Source organism: Panthera leo, chromosome C1, assembly GCF_018350215.1.
Source record: "Panthera leo isolate Ple1 chromosome C1, P.leo_Ple1_pat1.1, whole genome shotgun sequence".
Classification (NCBI taxonomy): domain Eukaryota; kingdom Metazoa; phylum Chordata; class Mammalia; order Carnivora; family Felidae; genus Panthera; species Panthera leo.
This window is the reverse complement of record NC_056686.1, coordinates 129,105,923-129,122,698: the sequence shown is the minus strand read 5'-3', so window position 1 is coordinate 129,122,698 and position 16,776 is coordinate 129,105,923. Positions and strand designations below refer to the sequence as shown.

The 16,776-nt window shown below is 40.5% G+C and overlaps 1 protein-coding gene across 3 annotated transcripts in view; it reads right to left on the bottom strand.

Annotated features, from left to right (window-relative positions):
- The window catches only part of SPOPL (speckle type BTB/POZ protein like), a 75,474-nt gene extending 60,244 nt beyond the window's left edge, over positions 1-15,230 (bottom strand). The window contains exon 1 of one of the 3 annotated variants that reach the window (XM_042948635.1): positions 14,951-15,230. The gene's annotated coding sequence lies outside the window, so the exon portion shown is untranslated. Of the gene's footprint in view, positions 1-8,026; positions 8,257-10,482; positions 10,726-14,950 lie in introns of those variants that run through there. The other 2 variants (XM_042948632.1, XM_042948633.1) reach the window with 2 other exon arrangements.
- Positions 15,231-16,776: the final 1,546 nt, after the last annotated feature.

Below are 16,776 nucleotides of genomic sequence, written 5' to 3'. Positions count from 1 at the left end.
ATTTAATAAATAAATAAGCAGCTTGACGCCTGGATGTCTGCAATAAAATCCTGTACTCAGGGCCATGTTACCTCCAGTCTAAAACTGGGACAGAACACTTTTTAAAATCTTCCCTCTTGCTCACTTAAAAACATTTTTATATTAAAACAAAGAATGCTGTATTAAGGTAACAGAATGCAAGAGTCAAATCCTTTTTAGAAGAAAACACTAAAAGTTGGACAAAATGTTAACACCAAAGCTCTCCCCCACTCCACCATTACCTGGACCACTCAGATCTTCACCTCCCTTCCATCAGCCAAGAGTTCACTCTTCTGCCAAACATTTAGAAGAAACATTTGAAAAGTAATGACCTACCCTAGCAGGGTAGTCATGAGGATTAAAATAAAGCGTGCATATACAGTTTGCAGCACAGTGCCTAAACACTCAATGGCTAGACAGTTTTAATAAATTCGAAGTAATGAAGCTTACAGGTCAAGAGCTATTTCCAATGCATCACTGTAAACACAGAACCTGACACTCAACAGTTGGTCAATAACTCTTTGTGGAATAAATGAATGATGTGCGCTCAAAACAAAAAATAAAAACAAAGCAAAAGTGAGAATGAGAAAAATCAAGAAGTTCAAAGGAAGGTCTTAACCTATTTTTTGAAATATTTATTTTTGAAAGAGAGAGAGAGAGAGAGAGAGACAGAGAGAAAACGAGCAGGAGTGGGGCAGAGAGGGAGACAGGCTCTGTACTGAAGTGAGCTCTGTGCTGACAGCAGAGAACCTGATGCAAGGCTCAAACTCATGAACCATGAGATCATGAACTGAGCCAAAGTCAAATGTTTAACCAGCTGAGCCACCCATGGGTCCCTTAACTTACTTTTATTATTAAAGTATACGATAAGATTTTATATCTCAATGAACCAACAAATCATCAACATATGAAACCATCAAAGTAAACAAAAACTACCTCGGTATTATTTTTACTCCATATACTTCACAATGCAGAAATAGGATATTTTAACTAAAATTAAAACATGGTTCTTTAGTTTGAAACCCTTTAAAAATATTTCTGAATGAATTCCTTATGAGGTTGACAGGAATCATAAGTATATCACAGGTTATTTTCAAGACATCCATCATAGCATGTCAGTATTCTGAGTAACTATGTCACAACACAGTTGAAAGGAGATTTCAGCTGAAACTCTATACACTATTATTTTTATGAAAATAGAAATGTAATTTAGATATCAAAGTTGTCAAGACTGCTACCTTACGTTAGTTTTAAAAGACAAATCAACAATACTTTATCTTCATTGTGTGCCCAAAATACCAAAGACCATTTGATAAGGCCCCTTTTTCCTATCTTTTAAGCAAATCATCTACTTATCCTACATCAAAAATAGCAATATTGTTCCTAATTAACCAACATTTACACATGTAATTATGTAAAAAGCACTATTCTAAACGTAAATGTAACTCATTTACTACTTACTTACAACTCTTTCAAATGATAAGTACTGTTTCATTTCCATTTTATAGACAGGAACATTGAGGCAGAGATGGTAAGTAACTACTTAAATTCACAAAGTTGTTAAATAGCAGTCTGGATTCATGCTCTTAACCACTGTGCTATGCTGCTTAGAGAGCTCTGAAGTAAAGCAGAATTTTAGAATTCTAGAGTGTAGCAGAATTTTAGAATTCAGAAAGCTTTGAGGTAAAGCAGGATAAATTTTCATCTCATTTTGGGAGGTTAGTGTTTTGAGGATCTTGGGTGCTAATCATAAAATGAGGCAGTATTAATGCCACATTTCATTAAATCTAAGATGCCCATTTTTTCCCCCCGTATTTCAACATTTCTAAAGTTGATGGCATTTTACAATTATAATTGATAGTGTTCTCTCTCTCTCTGGGGTACAAAATAATATTGCATCTGGTAATTGATGGTAAGTACAATTCAAAGCCTTATAGTATTACCCGTACCTAATGGCATAAAATACCTAATGTACTTGACATAATGTCTGATAAAAGTTCGGTAAAAAAGGGAAGTTCTGGGGGTGCCTGGGTGGCTCAGCTGGTTAAGAGTCTGACTTTGGCTCAATCATGATCTCACCATCCATGAGTGCGAGCCCTGCTGTCAGGGTCTGTGCTGACAGCTCACAGCCTGGAGCCTGCTTTGGATTCTGTGTCTCCCTCTCTCTCTCTCTGCCCCTCCCCTGCTGGTTCTTTCTCTCTCTTTCTCTCTCTCTCTCTCAAAAATAAACATTAAAAAAAAAAGTTTTAAAAAGGGCAGTTCTGAGGAACCTGAGTGGCTCAGTTGGTTAAGCATCCAACTCTTGGTTTAGGCTAAGGTCATAATTTCACAGTTCATGAGTTGGAACCCACATCGGGCTCTGTGCTGACAGTGCAGAGCCTGCTTGGGATTCTCTCTCCCTATCTCTCTGCCCCTCTCCCGCTCTCTCTCTAATTAAATAAATAAAAGTTAAAAAAAGGGGGGGGGGCAGTTCTTCCCTGTAAACCAAAATGATCTATGAAAAAATTCCATGTAAAAATACCTTTACACCATAGTAAGTTGTCACTTTCTCATATCCGTGTTCAAATAAACTTGGTTATACTTTGCTAGGAAAAAATACTGGCTTCATTAGACAATTTGATGATGAAACTTTTGATAAGGGACTTGCAATAGGGAAGAGCAGACAAAAAATAATGGTGAAAATAAAGACACCTGAGAAAATAAAAATCATCAAGAATAAAGCATAAACCAAGATATTCCCAAACCCATTTGATTCAAGCCAGTTCTCAAATGCCATTGATAAAATGCTCACACAAAAAAAAAAAAAAAATTTTTTTTTCAAGTTTTAAATAATACATTTTGAATGCAATGAGAAATGACCAATCCAGTTAATGTATGCCCACACTCCACTTGAGATCTAACAAAACTGGGAATACTAAACTTGAAGCTCAACTGCCATTTTAGTTAAAAAAGGTTTAAACTGATCCTAATTGGGGGCGCCTGGGTGGCTCAGTCGGTTAAGCGTCCGACTTCAGCTCACGTCATGATCTCACAGTTCGTGGGTTCGAGCCCCGCGTCAGGCTCTGTGGTGACAGCTCAGAGCCTAGACCCTGCTTTGGATTCTGTGTCTCCCTCTCTCTCTGTCCCTCCCCTGCTCATGCTCTGTCTCTCTCTATCTCAAAAATAAATGAAACATTAAAAAAAAATTAAAAAAAAAAATAAACTGATCCTAATTGCTACCAAAATTTTAATTAAATTAAAATAAATTAACTTATTTGGAAGCTTCCTGTGTTGATACGTGCCTTCACAATTTCAGAATGAATTTATATTCAATAATGGTTTTGTGGATTTGTTTTTGTTTTTTACTTACATGATAAAAACTATTTACCTTTCAGGGGAATTTCCCACTAAAACACCAAAAATTATAACCAAATTACAAGTGAAAAAAGTGCCTTGAGTCAATTGCACTCTTTACCTTGAAAACAAAAAAAAAAAAAAAAAAGGAAAAGAAAAAAAAAAAAAAAAAATCACTTAATTCCCTTGGGAGGGGGAGTGAGAGAAGCACAAACGCATCTACACAATAGAAAACTGTTAAATTTGCTTCAAAAAATATACCCAGAGAAGAAACAATGATTCCTTCTTTGCTAACAAATCTCGAGTATTTTAAAAGCATCATACTACTTTTCAGTCATACTACAACCTTTGAGATCTTACATTACTTAATAGGAGAGTAAACATCTCTTTTTAAATCGTCATTCCTAATTATTTTTATTCCTGTATCAAACAAAGAATGAAAACAAATATGACAACCTCAAAGGAAGATTTTCTAAGCATATTCATATCGTACAGATAAATTACCCCCATTATACGTTAGTTCTAGGTATATAAACAACCTACCCCAACTATGGTCTAAGGTAATGCAATTTTATATTTGTAGACAATTTTTTTTAATCTGCTATCTTTTACCTATGTAAAGTTTTGTTTCACATACAGTAGTTACAGAAAATAATTCAGAACATAATACTAATAATTATTCTGTCCTCCTTTAGAACATGTAGGCAAGTCTGAAGAAAGCAAGAGACAGGAGCTCTATACATGTACATAAATAAAAGCCTTGAAAAAGTACACCTGTAAGAACCATCGTAATATATAAAAAATATACAGTTGTTTTACAAGAATTCAGTAAGATTTAAAGAACTAAAAACCAGGGAGAAGGCAAGAGCAAAAGATACTAAAGCCAGTAAGAACAACAAAAACAAACTTAAAGAGTTACAATTTTCTTTAAAAATTTTTTTTTTAAAGTTACAATTTTCTTAATACAAAATTTAAGCAACACTGCTCAGCAGATTAGAATAGCAACATTTTGGGTTGGCTCAGGTGGTTAAGAGTCTGCTGATTTCAGCTCAGGTCATGATCTCAGCTCATGAGTTCAAGCCCCATATCGGGCTCATTGCTGATAGCGTGGAACCTGCTTGGGGACTCTCTCTCTCTGACCCTTCCTCGTTCAAGCTGTCTCTCTCAAAATAAATAAATAAACTTAAAAAAAAAAAAAAGGCAACATTTCTACAATAACTCACTGAATTCAGAAGAAAGTTTCGATAAAGCCCATTCCCCTCTTATTTTAAAGCAGGTGAATTCTAGGGGTGCCTGTCAGGTTTGGTTGATTAAGCAACCGACTCCTGATTTTGGCTCAGGTCATGATCTCACGGTTCCTGAGTTTGAGTCCCGAGTTGGACTCTGCATTGACAGCACAGAACCTGCTTTGGGTTCTTTCTCTTCCTCCTCTCTGCCCCCTCACCCTGCTCATGCACTCTCTCTCTCCCTCTCTCCCGATAAATAAATAAACATAAGCAGATGAACTCTAGAATATTTATTGTGTTTTTAAAATCCATTTAACATCATTTTCCCTTTTAATACACTATTTTCTAAGAGACTGATCTTGTCAATTAGGTTTGGCCTATTGCAGTATTTTTCAGAAAGTGATCCCTGCAATTAAACTGTGTCCTCCTCTGGCGCAAGAGGGTAAATCCAGAGACATTTAGACAACTACCTAAAATAGTACTTATGGCCTCAGGGTACTGTTTCTGAGTCCAAAAGCACCATCATTGACCATATACCTGAGGTTTGGTAGCAAACTCTTAGCAATTCTTACCAAGGCCTTCATTTTCAATTCTCTACATTTGAGAAAAAGTTATACATATAAAATTTCTCCTGTAAAAAAAAAATCACTAAAGCATAACAGATATTTAAGTTACGCTATCAATCACTTAATGATTCTATAACATATAAAATATAAAGCTAACCAGTAAAAATAAAACATCACCTTGGACAATAAATACTACAACAAAGAATCTTTAATTTTTGAAGATAATCAGCAGATATCCCCATGTTTGGTGCCTATATGGGTGGTAATAATATTAATCAAAATGGCAAACAGAAAGAGGTATACAAGTTCAAGAAAAGAACTTCTGAATGGCACAGTCAAGCTCTCTAACCTATGATGCACATGCTAGAGCCACAATTCCTTGACTTTGCATGCTTCCAAAATACCTATCATTTCTTTGAACCCCTCACCACTGCATTGCCCTCTCCACCTCTACTTGTCTTTCAGAAACACTCTGCTCAAGTGTCATTCTCCTAAGAAAGCCTTCTCTGATGCTACTTCTCTGTGCTTCCAAGGTAACCTGAATAAGCTGCAACGACAGCACTGATCACACTATAACAATATTTAACTGTCCATTTCCCCTAGTTTCTGAAGTGTAATTGCATTTCTAAAAGTTTAGTATTCAATGCCTAATAGTACTTAAAAAGCATATTCTGTTGGAATATGCTCTGAATAAATGAGCTGTAGAAAGAATGTGAGATACTTATAGAACATCTAGATGGTGATAAATGGAAACATGGGTCTGAAGTGAGGAAGAAAGATGGCTCATGCTATAAATATAATTTTATCCTAAATTTAGGACTGTTGCTTTGGTAGATTAAAACAAATTCATCACCAACTAGTTTATGGATGGACAACTACTGAGAAATATAAAATTTTCTTCATGTTGTTCAATCAAAAGTGTACTTTTTAGTTACCAACTTAATTGATTTCTCAGCTTGATTCAATAAGGTTGACATAGTTGATTACCCACTCCTTTCTTTCTCAAAGAGTCTCCTGCCTTGGGGTAAAATTTTTTCCCAACTCTGGTTACATCTTCTCAGTCTCCTTTGTTCCATTATTTTCTCCCTGATGTTTCATGTTGAAGATTCATAGGGGACTACTATATTCCTTTATTACCTCTCTCCCTAGGGAATCTCATCCCCCACTGCCCACACTAAGATATTAATTGTAAGCCATGTATTAACAATTCCCAACTGAACTATCATCAATACTCTCTCTGCTTCCCAGAAACAAATAAACAAGAAACTGCTCATCTCCCCAGTATTCCCTATGTGAGGCACAAGAACCACCAACCCTGGAAATCTGCCTTCTCCTCCCTCCAGATCCCTTAGTCTAATTCACCACCAAATCCTATCAATTTTACTTCCCCCGCAATCCAGCTACTTTCTGTCACTGCCATCCTGGCAAAGGTGTGGTTTATAGACCAACACTGGTCCATGAACCATTGTTACTGGTCTGAGACAAGATAAAGACAGAAACTGAGAAAAGTATTTAGAAATATTTATACCAATTTGACACTGCCACAACATTCATTTCTGTGTCATTCATATTCTGTGTCACTAAAGTACCAGTACAGATTAGAAACCAAATCAATCCAAAACAGGTTGTTCTCCACAGATGAGTTTGAGAAGCACTGGCCTAACTGGTCTCCCTGCATTTATGCTTGCCCTTCTCCAATCTGTCCTCCACAGAGCCGCCAAGTGATATTTTATAGTAATAACGTAAGTAACTTATTCAGCCTTTTAACATTACCAAGTGGCTTCCCACTGCACTTGGGATTTAAGTACAAAATGCTTAGCAATGATTAACCATTGTGGTATGTTTTATATCACCCAGCTTCACATACTAACGTCCGTCCAACCCCTACAGGACTTTTCAGTTCTGAAAAGCTGAAATTGCCAACATTACTTGGGTAACTCCAGTTACTCCTTCAGGTTTAGCCTAATAGTCATTTCTTCAGAGAAGCATTCCCTGATACATTAGTGGGTTTTCATTGCTTACAATAACTTTCTTGTGTGGCAGTTATCATAATTGTGATCATTATTTTTGTAATTATCTGTTTAGTTTCTTTATGCCAATAGCTTTTGCTTCCATGAATACAGGTAGACTCCTTCGATTACCTCACCAGAGCCTAGCATGGTGCCTGGCACAGATCAGTTGTTCAATAACCTTTTCGCAAGTGAATAAAATGCAAGTATCTTCAATATCTGATCATACACAAGACTTGGGATAAGTCTGTGTACCATGCGCTTTACGAAAGTTACAACTCCTTTACTTCCCTAAACAACCTAAAAAGACAGGAAAACCTCACTGTCAAAACCCAGAAAGGTAAAGAACTTTGTGTAAAGTAACCAACAAGGAACTGGAAGATCTGAGAGACAACAAAAGGTAATAGACCACAACAATACCGTCTGGCTTCATTGCTCAGAAAGCTGTATGATTTTGTGGAAGTTAAATAATTTCTCACTTTCTCAGGTTCCTTATTTGTGAAGTGGAGATATAATAAAGCCTTCTTCAAGGGATTGTTAGGAGGTTTAAACAAGACATTAAGTTATTCAAAACAGTGCCTGGCACAGGGTTTTATAAGTGTGATTATCATTATCTGTAATATTACCAGTGCTCTCTTATAAAATAATTTTATCTGTTTACTGGCTTATTGTCTGTAAGTGCCATTCTAAAATAAATTACAAAAAAGCAGAGTTCATATTATTATTTGCTGACAGAGCTCTTCTCAGCCAGGGTTCTCTAAGAATTAAGCCCTACAGAAACTGAGTTACGTGATTATTTCCTCAGTTCTCGCTCTCAAGGTAGACAGCTAGTACCATCTCAGGTACACAGGAGAGGAGTCAATTCATTACATACCTTGGATGCCTTAGGGCATTAGGGCTTGATATTCGTTGGAACTCTTGGCTCAGAAGGGCTGCTCTTATGTATCCTCAATGCCTGGCATGAAGTAAGTGCTTATTAAATATTTTTAGAATGAATGAATATATACAAAACCAAAGGAAGAGTGCTTAGCACAGAGTAGATGCTGAGTGTCAATTTTATTCCACACCTTCAAAATTCCTATAAACTTCCAAAGTCTTTCTGTAGGAGTCTTGAACCAGGGCTTGTATTATTCAAAGTCAAAATGGGCTTGTATTATTCAAAGTCAAAAATGCAGAATGTAGACAGGAGGAAAGCCAAGAGACAGAGAAACCAGTGTTGACAAAAACGATGTGGAAGATAGGTAGACTCTGGATATGTGGGGAAAAGAGTAGAGCCTATTGTAGGCCAGAGAACAGCATAAGCAAAGGCGCTGTCACTCAAAAGTTTGGAGTACATTTCATTGGTGACACAAAAAATAATTTTAAGCTATATGTGGGCAAACATCTTTATTTTGATAGTTGCATATATCACTATTTATAACAATACTAAACAGTACCTATTTGGATTTTAACTGTGTTGTTACAAAAAAAAGTATCAAGAAAATAATAATGCCCAGGAAGTAAGCAGATATGACAAAAATTGTCAGCGTTTTAAAGAGTGAGTAAAATCTGGGGAACATCAAGGCATGGTCATGTTAACAAACGTAACATCTTAAGAGAGAAAAGCCACTAGTCTTTTGAATGAAGCCAACCTCATGAATAGCAATTCAATATAAAGGACAGATGGGTGTGAACAGTTTTCAGTATTTAATTTGTAGCATACTAAAATTCTTATCAGTAAAATCCTCATTTTCCACTATGATAAACCTGCTATGTATTTCAATTTCATTTATTCTCAAAACAAAGATACCTGAAGCTGGGACTGACCTGCTTGTAGCCTGGTAACTTACCTGAAAATAGGGAGCTAAAACTGCACTTTTCACACCAAAAGGAATTAATTTATACAGTAAAAGAATATGAATCATATCTACATCAAAAAAGGTGTTAGATAAAAAAGAGCAAAAAGCAGCTTTGTATTCCCACCTTCCTTCCCCCAAATTAACCTACCATTAGCCAAACCAAATTAAGCTAAGAGATGGTAAAGAATATTTACCGTGCCAGGTACTGTTGTATTTTACCTGCATTAAGTTATGCAATTATCACTACCATCTTATCAAGTATATCACTATCCCCATTTTATAGTTATAAGAATACTGAGGCATAAAGAGATTAAGTAACTTGCCCAAGGCCAGAGCTGGTAAATGGCAAGGCTGGGGTTTAGATCCTGGCAGTTTGGCTACATCTGAGCTTTGAACCATTAGGCACCATTTCTCTCAAGAATAAACAGGATGATAATTTGAAATATTCCACGTTTCCCATTATGGCAGCGGAGATGTAATCTTCCAAAGTATAAACCTTTTATTACTTAAATTTTCTAAGAAACAGTGGATTCTGAAGTTGCAAGGAAAAATCGGGAAGACAAGTACTATAAAGGATATCTAGGCCCAGGATTATTCAAATATAGACAAAAAATCAAAACCCTAAAAAGTATGGCTGAATGACACAATTCACAGAGAAAGAAGCCAAAAGTTAGGCCAAGCAAAAGGTGAATCTTATGTGTACTGAATCTACTGCCCTGAAGGAGAAAACTCGATCATTCCCTTCCCTTTATTCAGCACACATAGACTCAAGAGGAAGAAGAGTTAACAGAAAGGATAGCACAAGGGAATAAAAGGGGAAAGTGAAGACTTGGACCCTGAATCACAGAGTTAGTTTAATGTAACCTGGTGAACCTGAAAAAGAATCTGTGACACGGCAATGTGTGCTTGGAGGGAGAGGTAGGTTGCATGAACACCGCAGTAAACACTGAATGGTCTGGCTGGAGAGCGGAGAATTTACCCTAAAATGGGCTTAATGGGAATAACTTCACACATACATATGTTTCGGATGAGAGGTGTGGGTGAGGACGCTGGGGGGTGGGGGTGGGGTTGGGGCTTCCCTCTCTGGGCTGTACTCCCGGTGGGGAAAATAAAAGGGCGGGAGTGGAGGTATACAGGTATAGAGGAGGCCGACTGGAGAAGGAAAGGGGCGAGGCTTGTGGAGGAAAGTCTAGGGGATCCTGGTAGGCGGAGGCTGGGAAATCGATGGGGGGGCGGGGGATCGCCAGGGGAAGCAGAGACTAGCGAGGGGGAGGACTGGCCCGGAGGGCGGAGGGTGGGGCTGGGGCGGAAGGCAGCCCTGAGAAAGGGAAGGCACGCCGCCGGAGCAGGGGTCCCGGGCCAAAAGGGATGGGGGCGCAGTGAGTGATAAGAAAGCCGCCTCGCTCCAGCGCAGGCGAGTGGGAGGGGTGAGGGGTTGGAGGAGCAGGCGACCGAGGTGCGGCGGGGACCTCGGAGGGGGAGGGGCACCTACCCTGACGTGCGGGGCGGCGGCGGGCAGTCCCGGCAGCGGCTCCTCTCCCGCTGAGGCGGCGGCTGCGGCGGCGGCGGCAGCGAAGGTGATGGCGGCGAGTCCCTGTGGCGGCCGCCTCCACCGAGCCGCATCCCTCCTCCCCGGCCCGCCCTGCTTCCCTATCTCCCGCTCCTAAACTTCTTCCCCGGGATAAACAAACCCGCCGCCAGGGGCGGCCGCCTCCGCTGCTCCCGCCCCCGCGCAGCCCCCCCCTTCCCGGCCCCGGGCCCGTCCGGGCTCCGGCTTCCGAGTTGCGACTCCAGCCCCAGCCCCAGCCTGCGAGGGCGCGTGCGCGCGGCGGCGGCGTGGGCTCGCAAGGCTCTTCCTCCCTCCCTCCCGCGCCGGGCACTTCCGGGCCGGCCCGGATCCGTCGCCGGGTTTTGGAAGCCACCGCCGCTCCCTGCGCCAGGCGCTGGGCTCTCAGCAGGGCGCGTCCACCGGCAGCTGTGGAGAGGATGAGTTACCTCGCCTGGCGGGGATCTCCCACGACCCAGCCTTAAACTTTCCTTACCTAAAAAGCCCACTGATAACGCCTTTTAAATCGAGAGACGTAGGGTGCGAAAGGAGGCCAACTGTTTCTCCGTACGATTTCCTTGAGGTTGTAGCAGACTAGAAAGCCAATATGCAACTTTTACTGAACCCTTGTTGCGAGCCCGTAACTATGTGAAGGGCTAGAACAAAAACAGCAGTGTACGTCTCCAGCTAGAAATACAGACAACTCCGGGTAGGCAAATGAAGTGCCACAGTGGAACGGTTTTCGGTTAGAGAAGATGAGCCTCAAAAGGAAGTCTCAGGCCTAGGAAGGGAGGGGGTCCGCCGAGAGGCAGCCGAGGTTGCTTGCAAAGCACTGAACAGGTGGCATCCCATGACTGACGTGGGTAAATTATGCTGTATCTAAGCAAATGTCTGAAGAGATGAGGAGACTGCCTTATGGAGTTTAAAGAAAGGTGAAAACAGAACGTCATTCAGCATTCGTGAGAGAAAACTTGTAGCTGCCAAGAATATTCTCCTTTAAAGAGGTTTGAGGGACCAAAACAGACACGAATAACATTGAAGGACCCCCGCCCCCATTCCTTTCACTTTAACAGCGCATCAGTGAACTGTTTACCTCCTTTCCCCCAAAAAAAGAGAGGTGGAAGAAAAACATTATCTTGAGCACTGTAATCAAAGACCTGTACGATCTTTTTAAATCCTCTCAACTTCATTGCAGTTCCAAGGTGGAGATTATTCCCACCTTACAGATAAAGCAACTGAGGATCAGAAGTAATAAGTAACTCATTCAAGGGTGAGTGGAGTTTGAATACTGGGAAAGCAGATTTCCCTCGCTTCAAATTAATACTACTTTAACTACCTTATTCAACGTATTTAACACCCAAAACGTGTGGGATACAACCAGCATCAAAGATTTTCAGAAAAAAAGGTAAGATCAGCATAACCATAAAATTCAAAATTGACTTAGCCAAAAGTTAAAAAGCAGAAGTGGAAATGACCGTTATTATGCTAGGGACTGGCGGGGAGAGGAAATATTAGTGAAAAAGTTCACATCCAAACATAAAGAAAAAAGTTAAAACTAGTTGCTGTACTCTTGTAGGTCTCTGTTAACTTTATGATATGTGACAGTGAAAATTATGTTAATTTTTGCCCAGGCCTTATAGCTCTTTCAACCCCTTAAGATTCTGTCACACCCTTTCTTCCACTGATCACTCCTTGTTAGGCACTAATGCATGTAATATACTCAATCAAATTATAGTAAATCCTTGAGGTAGATTTTCAGTTGGGAATTAAGAAACGAGTGGGTACTTGGCTTACCCTTGACACTTGACTGGGTTCTAGTTAGGGGTGATTTTACTATAAGGATGTCAAATAGCTCCTCACAGTATTCTCATAGAGTCCTTTCCCTAGGCTTGATCTCTGTGTAGTGTTATGACATACCATTCTTTTTCTTGGTGACTTCAGCCTCTGATAAAGAATGAATATGGCTTAGGGGTGCCTGGGTGGCTTGGTCGGTTAAGCGTCCGACTTCGGCTCAGGTCATGATCTCACGGTCCGTGAGTTCGAGCCCCGCGTCGGGCTCTGTGCTGACAGCTCAGAGCCTGGAGCCTGTTTCAGATTCTGTGTCTCCCTCTCTCTCTGCCCCTCCCCTGTTCATGCTCTGTCTCTCTCTGTCTCAAAAATAAATAAATGTTAAAAAAAATTAAAAAAAAAAGAATAAATATGGCTTGTAACTAATGCTAATAATAAAACTGTGATGGTTTGGCAAAGTAAAAGATGGCTCTACGGTCAATAAGCTTGGATTAAAGCTTGTGCTATAGTACCAATTCCCTAAAGAACTACCTTTCTTGATTTGATTTCGAAGTTATTGGATACCTATTGAAAAACTACACTATTATAGGCTATAGTTTATTGCCGCCATAAGTGGTTTTTATACAGGTAAGTAACAGCTTTATCACTAGTATAGAGCATTGTATGCTTCCACCGGTCATTTATCAGGTTTGCATTGCTTGAGGCATTAACCATTAGGGTCATCCAATTCCTTAGACAACAGGAAACTTTTGGTACTCATTTTTCTGTTCATTGTCAGTTTTCTATAGAAAACCATCCAGGTGCCTCAGTGGACAACTTAGAAGTTCTACTTATTGTAATTAATAGGTTGGCAGTTAGTAAAGATCAGGAGAATCATTTTCTGAGCTTCATGAGCACAGATCAGAACTAGCCTGTGGATCTTCTTGACCCAACTCTATGGGGCTCATCTGAAGAGCCAACCAAGCATCCCACTTTGATAGTTTAGTGCCTGCAGCATTTTATTCCTCTTTTGTAAATTCAGAGATGCTCCCATTTCATGACTGGGTAACCATACTGACCACTGCCTTCCATACTACCACCTGTTTTGTACTATCATTTTCCAATTCTAGCTGTTAAAAACTAAAGCATGCAGTGGCAAACAGTTTGCAAATTCATTACTATATTGGGTTTAGAGTCCAGACAGTAGTAACATGCTTTTTAGCAAACACAATATAATTCATGAATCCTAAGTGAGGTACTCTCTGTGCTTCCCTGGACATTTTGCTATTACCCTCCCCCTTCCTAAAGTGGTCCACCAAACTTCTCTCCTAGTGAGCTGGCTTCCCCATATTTTTCTAACTATTATCCCCTCCTATCTTGAATTCTCTTCAAGGGAACGAAACTCATGCCTTACTTTCATAAACTAACACTTGTGATCAAACATTTAACATAACATGTAGCTTTTGGAATTTATTTTGAAAGAAAAGAACTTGGTTGTTCATTATTTATTACTGTTATAAACTTTAGCTTCTTTATTTGAAAGAAAACACTAAAGCTCTTGTTTAATAACTTGGGAGTTATTTTACATGTAATTTCATTTTCTCTCACCATGTCTCCATTTCTTTCTGGTTTTTTACCTTGCTTGTGAATTCCTAGTTTTGTAGTACTTTTGCATTATATGATACTCATCTATTAAAGATCTGAAAACTTGGGGTACCTTAGTGGCTCAGTTGGTTAAGCGTCCGACTTCAGCTCAGATCATGATCTCACAGCTCACGAGGTCCAGCCTAGCGTCGGGCTCTGTGCTGACAGCTCAGAGCTGGAGCCTGCTTTAGTTTCTGTGTCTCCCTCTCTCTCTCCCTCTCTCTCTCTCTCTCTGCCCCTCCCCATGCTCGCTCTCTCCCTCTCTCTCTCTCAAAAATAAGTAAACATTAGAAAAAATTTTTTTGAGGATCCAAAAACTTTAGAGTTCTAAATTAATACTTAAAACCCTTGTGTACTGATGCCTATAGCAAGAAAAGATCAGTAAGTTTGATATACTTATTATTGAAAAATCATTCCCAGAAAACTGAGATAGGACCCACCCAGAATTATGAGAACAGGATCATTTTTGTTTAAGTCCTTCCTTGGCACCTTTATTTTCATGTCCCCAGCCACATTATGTCAAATATTTTAGGATACTCTCTTGTTTCAAATTAAATATGCATTCATGTATTTAATGCTTTGGTCCTTTGGCTAATCTATGAGGTCTCCTATAAGAGATGATTTTTGCTGATTTTCTTCTATCACCATTTGAAGAATAAGGGTTGAGTTGCAGTTCACTGGTTGGCATTGTTACATTTTATAGCCACTCAATTAAATATTAATTTTAATCAGTTTTGAAACATTCTGAGGCTCTTAAAACATTAGTTATCCCTAGATTCTGGATCACTAATACCCAATGAATGAGAAAGAGCAATACTGTACCTCTACCTAGGCAATAAATGGTCTTGGAAAAACCTTGGTTATCCTATCTACAAATTCTCTATTTACAACTATTAATAAGGAGAAAAACAACAAAAATGATCTCTGTGACAGGATTATCCAAAGCTTCTATAGCATCCCTCCAGGCATTCCCTGAGAACTTGCTCTCTTCAAGGTTACTTACAGCTGCTGGAAATCATTTACTGTGCCAGGATCCAGGCGGCTGCTGCTGCCATGATCTAGTAGTCCCTAGTGACCTCTGTCTTCTTCAGCTTGGCTAGCTAAGCTCTTTCTCCTCTGCTGGTGTCCTGGCCCTGCCCCTGCTCTGCTCTCAGGTAACTTGAGAAGTTGTGGTTGATTCTGGACCTTGGAAATAGTCCCAAGGGAAGCCTAGAGCTCTCCACTGTGCTCTCCAGCTAGAGGTCACCAGCCTCTGCAGCAGCCTCAAATGGCTCTAGAAGTACAGCTACTCAGTCTCCTCCTCTTTTATCTCTGCTCAGTCATCACAATGTCTCCAGGTCAGGGTCTTTGGTCCCCTCCCAGAGAGACACACCCTTCTGCCTATCAGGGCAATTTATGGCTGGGGGAGTTTACTTAAACATCTGCCCCTGCAAAGCCCATTGGATGGTTCCCTGTCTAGCTTTGTCCTTGAAAATTGGGATCACTTCAGTTTACTCCCCTCTGACCGTGACTTAAACAACAGCTCCATGGCCATTTTCTCTGGACACATTAAAGGGCCCTGCCTCCAGAATAATCTCCAATGACCTCCTGTTTCACTCAAAGCCACCACTCCTCTTAAGGGGCCCTGCTCCCAGACCCCTGATCTAGTAGTCCCAGAGGTCCCATTGCATGAGCTCCAGCAATGTTCCTAGGATTGCCCAGTAGCCAATCACGCTAGGTGAACCTGGGAGCCTTGGAACCTCTGTGCACCCAGTGTTCCTTGACTCACTGATTTTCACTGCTTCGCTGCTTTAGAAGGACTGAGTTCTCGGCTCAGTCCTCTCTTCCCTTCTGCCACCTACCCCCTTTAGAAACTAAGACCTGCTGTCTAGCTGTTACCAATTCTGCATTCATACCCCTCCAGAACATCAAGTGGCCACCTACCTCCAGATGGTTCTTTCTGCTAGTCAGAGCCCTCTGCTGCCAGCCTGCCTGCCAGTTTGGAAACCCTGGTTTGGCCATTTCCAAAATTAGAAACGAGACTGTGCCATCTTCAGGGACACTGCTGCACCTCCCAGCACCCGGTCAAACCCAACCTCCGCATCTGGCTCAGACACCCTTCCCCAAGCTTCCCTCTTCTCCCCACCCCCACATTTTTGGGCTTCGTGATTTGGGTTTCTGCCTTCCTCTCCTTGCCTGCCCATCCTTACTGAATTTCTAACACATTCTTGACCTTCCCTGCCTGAACTATGCCAGGCTAAAGATGGACCAACTCAAGGGCTACATAATCCCTGGAAATTCTTTTAGAGGCCTTATCCCACATCCTGTCAAACACGAAAATATAACCATACCCCACATGAAAAATACAATGTCTGGTTATGCAAAATGAAAGAGATTCATATAATTTTCCTCTTGAAATATTTATTAATGTCATTTAGCATTTTTCTGCATATTTTAGAGCCAAGACATTTTCTTTTCCTGCACTTAATCTTATAAAACCTGGAAAAGCTTACAGGCTCTGGGGGCTGTGCCTTTATTTAGTGAGAACCCGAACCTTAAAAGGATTTAAAAAATGGCTCTGGAAGGGAAGGACATAAGCACTTCCACACTTGATTCAGGTTCAAGCCCTCCCCTCTACTTCCTGTCATCACTTAAATCTTTTTCTTTTCCAGTTTTTAATAGCTGGGCTTCTCTGTTTGATCCCCTGTCTCAGTCATTCACGTTTTATTCACTCTGTTCACACAGACACTCCTTTTATTACAAATGCCAGCTGGCCTGCTGGGATTTCACAGCATCACAAGACCCTGGATTTGCTTTCACAGTGCTCCTTCTACCACTGTGGGCCCACCA